The sequence below is a fragment of the Tenrec ecaudatus genome, chromosome 10, assembly GCF_050624435.1.
Source record: "Tenrec ecaudatus isolate mTenEca1 chromosome 10, mTenEca1.hap1, whole genome shotgun sequence".
In the NCBI taxonomy this organism is placed as follows: Eukaryota; Metazoa; Chordata; class Mammalia; order Afrosoricida; family Tenrecidae; genus Tenrec; species Tenrec ecaudatus.
The window spans coordinates 16,452,504-16,460,471 of record NC_134539.1 but is presented as its reverse complement, the minus strand read 5'-3'; the positions used below and the strand labels follow the sequence as shown (position 1 = coordinate 16,460,471).

General features: G+C 51.2%; 1 non-coding gene across 1 annotated transcript; it reads right to left on the bottom strand.

The window, feature by feature from the left end:
* Positions 1–7,538: 7,538 nt before the first annotated feature.
* Positions 7,539–7,704, bottom strand: LOC142460297 (U1 spliceosomal RNA). The gene has a single exon (XR_012786531.1). It is a non-coding gene; the product is annotated as a U1 spliceosomal RNA (small nuclear RNA).
* Positions 7,705–7,968: the final 264 nt, after the last annotated feature.

The window sequence follows — 7,968 nt, the reverse complement described above, 5'->3', positions numbered from 1 at the left end:
AGGCAATGGAGACATGGAGAGGATAAAGATTAACCGTCGAACTTATGAGCAGAATTGTGAGACTAGGCGATGACTTCAGAGGAAAACAGGAAGAGGCAGAGAGCGAGGACTCTACTCCGGCAGCAGGGGAGACAAAAGCCCCCCAACTGCTGCTAGAAGAGGGCGGGGGCTCTGGTTCTCCGGGGGCCTCCGTTCACTGAGCAGCAGCTTTTCTGGACTAGAGGGAACTGTGGAAATTTCCTGCAGCAGCTTCGCCGCCAGTTAGTTTCCATTCCTGCCGAGACATCCCCATGTCCCTCAGGTGATGCTGTACATATTTTATGAAGTACGGAGGGTGGAAATATCGTAGCGCTCCTCTTTCATTTTTTCCCCTGAAAGTTAAAGGATGTGTTTCCACTTGCAAAAATCTGAACTTCTACATTGAGCGAGAAGACTGAAGTCCTTACTGATGAAGATCAAAGACTGCAGCTGGGCTGGGGAATGCGCTGTAACATAAAGGGGAAACTAAAGCAAAGCAAAACACCCCAAGCCTCCCACTAGACCAACAAGCAACATCATGAGAGAGAGAGAGACAAGGCTGGAGTCTCGGGATTTTATTTTTCTCAGATCCGCGATCAATGCCCATGGAAGCGCCAGCCCATAAAACAAACATCTTTTGCGGGCGATTTTATTTTTATCGTGCAGGGGTGCTGCAAAAGACCTCTTTCAAGTGTTCAAAAGCTAAGATGCCCTTTTAAAGACTACGATGTGCCCGGCCCAAGCCAGGAACTTTCCATCGCCCCTGTGAGTACCACGTCAACTTGCGTCCTCCGCTGCAGGTGGGTGGCGGCCCGTGAGTAAGGACGACCGCAGAGGGCTGATGTGTTTGAATGACGGTGTTGGTCCAGAATGTTGAATCTCCTGTGAGCCGCCAGGAGAATGAACAGGTATGTCTGGGGAGAAGGGTGGTCCTTGGAAATGAAGCTGGGAGGCTTTGCCTCGCACGCTCTGGCCCTGCTATCAGAAGGGACCGGTCGCCGAGAAAGACCCTCAGGTTGGGGAGAGGAGAAAGGGCAGGGAAGAAGAGGGAGACCTTTAACGTAATGGATTGACGCAGTGGCCGCAGCAACAGACTCGGCTGTAACAATGTGAGGATGGTGCGGGACGGGCACTATTTCATTCTGTTGCCCGTGGGGGTCACTCTGGGTAGGGACTGCCTTGCTAACACCGAACATCAAGAAATTAGACAAAGAAAAGAAGATGGCGCATTGCTGTATTGGATGAAATATTTCCCAGAGTTTCAGAGTACTTAAAATATGGATAGCATTCTTTTTTGTTTATAACATTTATTTTTTATGTTTATAGCATTTATTATTCAAAGGTAAAATTGGGTAAGGACTAGGCACAGTGCTCAGGCATGGCTGTTGTTAGATGCCTTTATGCCAGCCCTGGCTCAGAGCAGCCCCGTGTGCAATGGGACCAAGCATCGCCCAGTCCTGCACCACACGCACCGTCATGGCTTTCTTGACACTCATGGTTGCAGCTCCATGTCAGTTCATCTTGTTGCGAGACCTCCTCTTTTGTGCTGACCCTTCAATTTGCCCAGAATGATGTCCCTTTCCAGAGGCCGGGCCCTTCTGACAAGATGTTCCATGTATGTGAGACCGAGTCTGACTACCCCGGTTTCTAAAGGGCATGATGGCTGCTGTGCTTCTTCCAAGATGGCATTGTTCCTTCTTCTAGCAGGTACATGGACTCTTCTCTGCCAACACCCCCATTCGTATGCATCCATCCTTCTTTGGCCTTTCATAGTCATTGTTCAGCCTTTGTAAGCATATGAAGTATGAAAACACCACTGACAGCACCGGGATGTGGGCCAGGTCTACCTTAGTCTTCAGGGCGGACACTGTTTAAAGGGACATTTTTGCCATGGATTTGCCTAGTGCAGTGTGTCATTTGATTTCTTGACTGCTACTTTCATGAACTGTGAGCCCAAGTAAACGTCAGCCTTTTCTCCATGTTTCATGGCATTGTTTATTAGTTCCGTGGTGAGGATGTTTTGCTCTGCTGTTGTGGTAGTTACATAATCTGGTGTCACTTTGAGGATTGAGAATGTAGACGTGGAGTCCAGTCTGTCAATCAGGAGATAGCCAATGAGGCCTCTGTATGGGCCTAGCCTTCTCCTGGGAATTCTGGGAACTATGGAGGCGGGAGACACTCTCTCTCTTGGTTCACTCTCTGTGAGAAATCCCTGTGGAGAAGACACATGGAGAGAGGCTGATGGAGCCAGATCTCTGGAACTAGAGAAACCACACGGGGAACCCTGCCAGCACTGAGATGCTTACAACGCCCCTGTATCCACAGGATTTCCCACTCACTGGTCTGTGATCTTCCTGCATTTGGCGTCAATGGATGTATTTCGTGAGCCTGAGAGGGCTTTATAGATTGGTATTGGACATATTGGCTAATATCGGACTTATGGACTTGATCTGGACTGGGTGGGATGTTTCCTCACTCTTCAACTGCTCTTGTATATAAAGCTCTTTCTTAGGCACATATGGTCAGTCTTTGGATTTGTTTCTTTAGTCTACCCAGACTCACACAGCTGTCTTTATGAACAAGTGTAATCCATACTCTCTGATCTTCACACAAACATTAATTCTCTGCCCTTCTTCTAAGAAGAGGGTTGCACTGTGTGGTCTACAGGCTCAGGAAGGTGCATCATCTGAGTTCCTTCCAGGCTAGACTAAACTTCATCAGCAGAGGTTAGAGATCATGACGCTGACTCCTGGTGACTGCATGCCCGACGGAACAAATGCTGCCGTCCCACACATCCCCCGTGATCACCAGCATGGCGGGGCCCATCGTTACGGTTCTTGTTCTAGTTCATCTCACCAGGAGTCTCCCTCAGCCTCGTTGGCCATCTCACCAAACGTGATGCATCAAGTCTTCTTCAGTCTTCATTATTCCAGCTTTCACATGCTTATCAGCCGCTGGAAAATACCATGGCTTGGCTCAGGCACACCTTCCTCCTCAAAGTAACACCCTTTCCTTTCCACGCTTTAAAGAGAGCAGCAGCAGCAGAGGTTACCTAGCCCAAGCCCATTGCCATCCGGTCAATTCTGGTTGACTGCGACCTTTTGTGGGGTTTCTGGGGCTATGTCTTCCTGGCAGCAAATTCTCTCATCTTTCTCACACAGAGTGGCTAGTGGGTTTGAACCACCAACCTTGAGGTTAGTCCCCAGCACGTGCTCAACAGCTCCACCAAGTCTCCTTGCAGCAGAGGTGGGCGCAGAGAAAGGGAAGGAAGACAGATGATTGGACGCAGTAGAGTAGAAGAGGCATTCTTTCTGGCAGGCAACTAGGGACCTCTGTGACGGAGCGTAACATCGCAGGAGCTTCAGCTAGGGACGAGAACCAGAGCTCATGAATGGGGTGGGCCACTCGTCGTAAATACGGACCCTTTAGCTTCCTGGGCAGAGGAAGTTGAGCATTCCGTGCCAATTACGTTTTGGTAGGAGCATCTGAGAGACTTCCAGCTCGCCTTGTGGACCCTGGTCAGACTGGTGAAGAACACGGGAGCCAAGTGCCCGGTGGTGAATGCCACTTCTGGCTACATCGATCCCGCTGGGCTCTTGGTGCCCTGGACTTCTGGGGACCTGAGCAACTCTTAGGTAACCCGAGGCCGCTTTGGGAAAACACGGTTTCTGGTACCCACCGAGCATCTCATTCATGCATGGTCTCTGTCCTGGGTTTGGTGAGCCTGCGTTTTTATCAGAAGGGGGTGGGTAACACGTGAGGGGAAAATTGGCCATGTAAAGGGATCCTGAAAGAATGACATATTTGTCTGTTAAGTATAAATATGAACAGCCATGGAGATATGGGCCTGTGGTGTTGGGTTTTCTCTGCAGCAACATTCATCTATTGCCAGGAAACACTAGATTTAGTACCTGAGGGACTGAAGTTTCAAATACCTTATACTTTTTTTTTTAATACTCTGCCAAGAATTTAAATTGGTAAAAGCTGGGGACTGACAAAACTTGATCCCCAAGAGCTTTTCTGGCACTGGTTTATCAGAGAAGACGGTGCTGTTATTCTTATTATGACTGTTATTTTTCCCTTTGGTGGGGCAAGAGCTCATGTATAACCCAGTGACTTTGACTCTCAGATGTATTTTTCTTTTTGGGGGGTGTGGTGGGGGGAAAACCCCAATGCTTAAATAAACAGAAGCTTGCCTTTTGTGGTGGCATTAGAAGGTGTCATTGAATTCACATGCAAGGGGGTTGCATGTTTTTAGGCCAGATCAGACACACATGAAAGGGGAAAAGCTGCCCACTGCCCACTGCCCACGGCAGCCTCCCAAGCCTCGGCTCCCACCACACCTTACCCCCAAATCCCTTCCCAGGAACCTACAAAGAGGGCCCTCCTGTTAGGACACACTGCAACCCATGGTGACAAAGCAAGAGCAGAGAAGGCCAGAAGGGGACTTCAAGGCCTTGGTTCAAGTCCTGGCTCCATCTTTTTTTTTTTGAGCAATGTAACTATGACCAGGGAGCACTGAGGCTTCTGTGGGAGAATTCTCACTCTACACTCAGGAGGCCTGCCTTCGATTGCTGGACAGTGCACTGCATGCACAATCAACAGCTGCTGCCCGCCATCCCTGGAGGTCTGTGTTGCTAGGATGCCGACCAGGCTCCTGTTGAGTTTCTAGACTAAGAGTAGGAAGAAAGGCCTGGCGATCTACTTGCAAACCTGCCAGGGAGAAGCCAATGGATCCCAACAGTTTGATGCTCAGCCCAGCGTGGGGGTGGGGCAGGACCAGACAGCACCTCGGTCATGCTGCGGATCATGGGGTCACCATGAGCCGGGAGCTGATCCATCGGCAGCCGACAGCCCCCACTCCAGACCAGGTCTCCTCTCAGCACCTTGGGTTTTCGTCCGGACAATGATAACTGGCCTGTCTTCAGAGGGTTGCTGGGAGGATTTAATTAAACAAGATGGACGACGTGAAGGTGCTGGGCACCGTGAGTGTGTTGGATGACAGTCTACAGCTGATGCACCCAGGGCTGGGGGGACGGAGCACTGCAGACTCCCTGCCCAACTTAGACTCTTGGCACAGCCATTCTAGCTGAGAAAACCACCACCACCCGCCGCCGAGGCTCATAAAGCAAGAAGATACTATTTACGGGACAGCATCTTTACAGCCCCTCGTGCTCCCAGCAGCCGGCTTCCCGAGTCCCTTCAGGCCCTCCTCGGATTTTACCCACAAGCAATTTCCAGGGTCAGCTCACCGCCTCCTGCCCAGGGCACCAGCCCAGCCGAACCTTCCCGCGCAGCCCAGCATGTCCGAGCCTGTTCAAAATGATTCGAGTTTTATTATACAATTAGATCAATTCTCCTAGGTGTAGTAGCCCTCCTCATACTTAGAAGAATAGATTAGCCATTAGGACTTTGTATATTTTTCCCAGTAATTGACACGGCATCCCATTTTCTTCACCAATGGGAAAAAGAACCGCATAAAACAATCATGATTTGGGGGGCCCACAGGCAGCGGGGAGGGGCATGGGCAATGCAACACTGTCTCCCCCCACGCCTGCCACCCCTCTCCCCCCACCCCCTCACTCACAGTCCTTTGCCCGGCTCTGAAGAGCTCTACCAGACGGGCAGCGCAAGTCTCGTTTTGTTTTGTTGCTGTGTTTTTCATTCCAGAGCCCCGAGGAACACACAGACTCTCCAAACACTTGACTAAGAATAAACCAGGCATCGTTTCTGCCACTGACGGACAGCCGGTCGCGGGTGGACAGAGTCTGGGCATTCTTCAGAACCTCGAGGCAATGACGTCCTCCTCCTGAGCTGCTCTAAACTTGGCCTGAACTCGCCAGGTGTTCTCCCGAATCTGGAAGCCCCCCTGAAACCCAGGCAGCAAGATTGCCACATAGCAGTTTCCACTGACAGGCAGGAGGCAGCTGTGCTGAAGCGCCCTGGCTGGGAGTCGAACCTGGGCCTGGCACATGGAAACAGGAACACTCGCATGACACCCCAGGGTGGGATAGTCCCTGTCATTGTGGAGCACGAGAGTCCATTGGCCGAGGTTCTCTCCGTGTCCTCTTTTAAGCTCTTCCAAGACAGCACCGTGCTCTTCCTAGGTCAGGGTCAATGTGCAGGAAATGGTTCCTGGTGTCCTTAGTTAGAATCAGAGAGCAAGGAGATTCGAGGACCAGTGAGCAGCAGGTGCCCAAGACATCCCCGAGCACTTTCATCTCTGTGTCCTCCTTCCAAACACCAAAGATTTGGACATTTGAACAAGACGCAAATCGTTTGATAAAAAACAAACAAAGCTCACTGCTACTGAGTTCATGCCGACTCACTGTGACCCATCTCTCCCTTGGAGCGGCTGGTGGTTTAGAACTGCTGACCTTGGAGTTAGCAGCCCATTGTGTAGCCACTACACAGCCAGGACGCCCTAACCTATGTGTTGTCGTTGCTAGGTACCATTGGAGTGGGTTCTGACCCATAGTGACCATAAGCACAACAGAACCACCTGGTCCTCCTCCAGCCTCACCATTATTCCCATGCTTGAGCCCAGGGCTGCAGCCACGGTGTCAGTCCATCTCCTGAGCGTCTTCCGTGCCTTTCCGGCCCCTCTACCTTGCCCAGCATGACGTCCTTCTCCAGAGACCAGCCTCTCCTGGAGACATGTCCAAAACATGTCCGAGGAAGTCTTACCATCTGTGTCTCTCAGGAGCACTCTGGCCGTACTTCTTCCAAAACAGACCGGTTTGTCTTCTTAGTCCCCTTGTTCACGTTGGGTTTGGTAATCTTCGCCAGCAGCACAATTCAAATGTCTCCATGCTTCTTCATTCTACTTTATGCAATGTCCAACTTCCACATGCCTGTGAAGCAATGGAAAATACCATGGCTTGGGTCAAACTAAGGTGCGCCTGACCCAAACCATTTGATGGATGGATTTAAATAGGAACAAGACACCATCACCTCGGTGGGGAACTGGCTGTGCCCATATTTGGCACGTTACCTCCACCGTGGGCGTCCACTGGGCATCCCAGCCAAGCACAGACACCTCCGTGCTGGCAGACTACACCCACTTCAGCAAAATGTAGCAGGTGTGCGCGGATGTCCTGTCAAACATTGGCTTCCTTGGGCCATGTCCGAGCAACCCAGTCTGAATGTACCAGAAGTGTTTTGGATGTTCCACTCATGGCTGCAAAACATCTGGGAGCTGAAAGCCCTTCCCAACTGCCGCCAATTCCATGGGCTTTGACTACCTCAAGGGCTGCCCACGGGTCTGCCTGGGAGCTTGGCTGGGGCAGACATGGGCAAGAGCCATCTGTAGTGGGCAGCCTTCCCTGCCCTCCCTTCTTCTCCTTCCTCCCAAACAAGCTCTCAGGCAATCTAATCCCCAGGATTCCCATCAAAGTCACTCAGCCCTGGATGCAGAATTCCCTCAGCCCCCCTCCAACCACACTGGGCCACAAAAAGGATGTTTCTTTGAGGATTAAGGTGCTCCTGCCCTAAGCCATGATATTTTCTTTTCTTTTTACCAGGGGAGAGCACGAACGCAGTCTCCCACTACCACACATTATACAATCGAGTTTCCCACATTTGGGGACATCGCTGGGGTCAGCAAACCCAGAGGGCGATGGGGGAGCTTCGCCCTGGGAAAACCACCTGGATCAAGCCATGGTATTTTCAGTGGCCTCCTAGTATGTGAAAGTTGGGCATTGAATAAGGAAGGCCAACAGAAAGTCGGTGCCTTTGGATTCTGATGCTGGCAAAGACTACCAAACGTCGCGTGAGCTGCCTAATGGACAAACCACTCTGTCTTGAAAGAAGTATGACCATAGGGCCCCGTGGAGGCAGGGATGGCGAGACTTCATCCCAAGTACGTGGGACCAGTTGTCAGGAGAGACCTGACTCTGGCGAAGGACCTCAGGTTTGTTTGGTAAAGTCGAGGGCAGCAAAGGCGAGGAA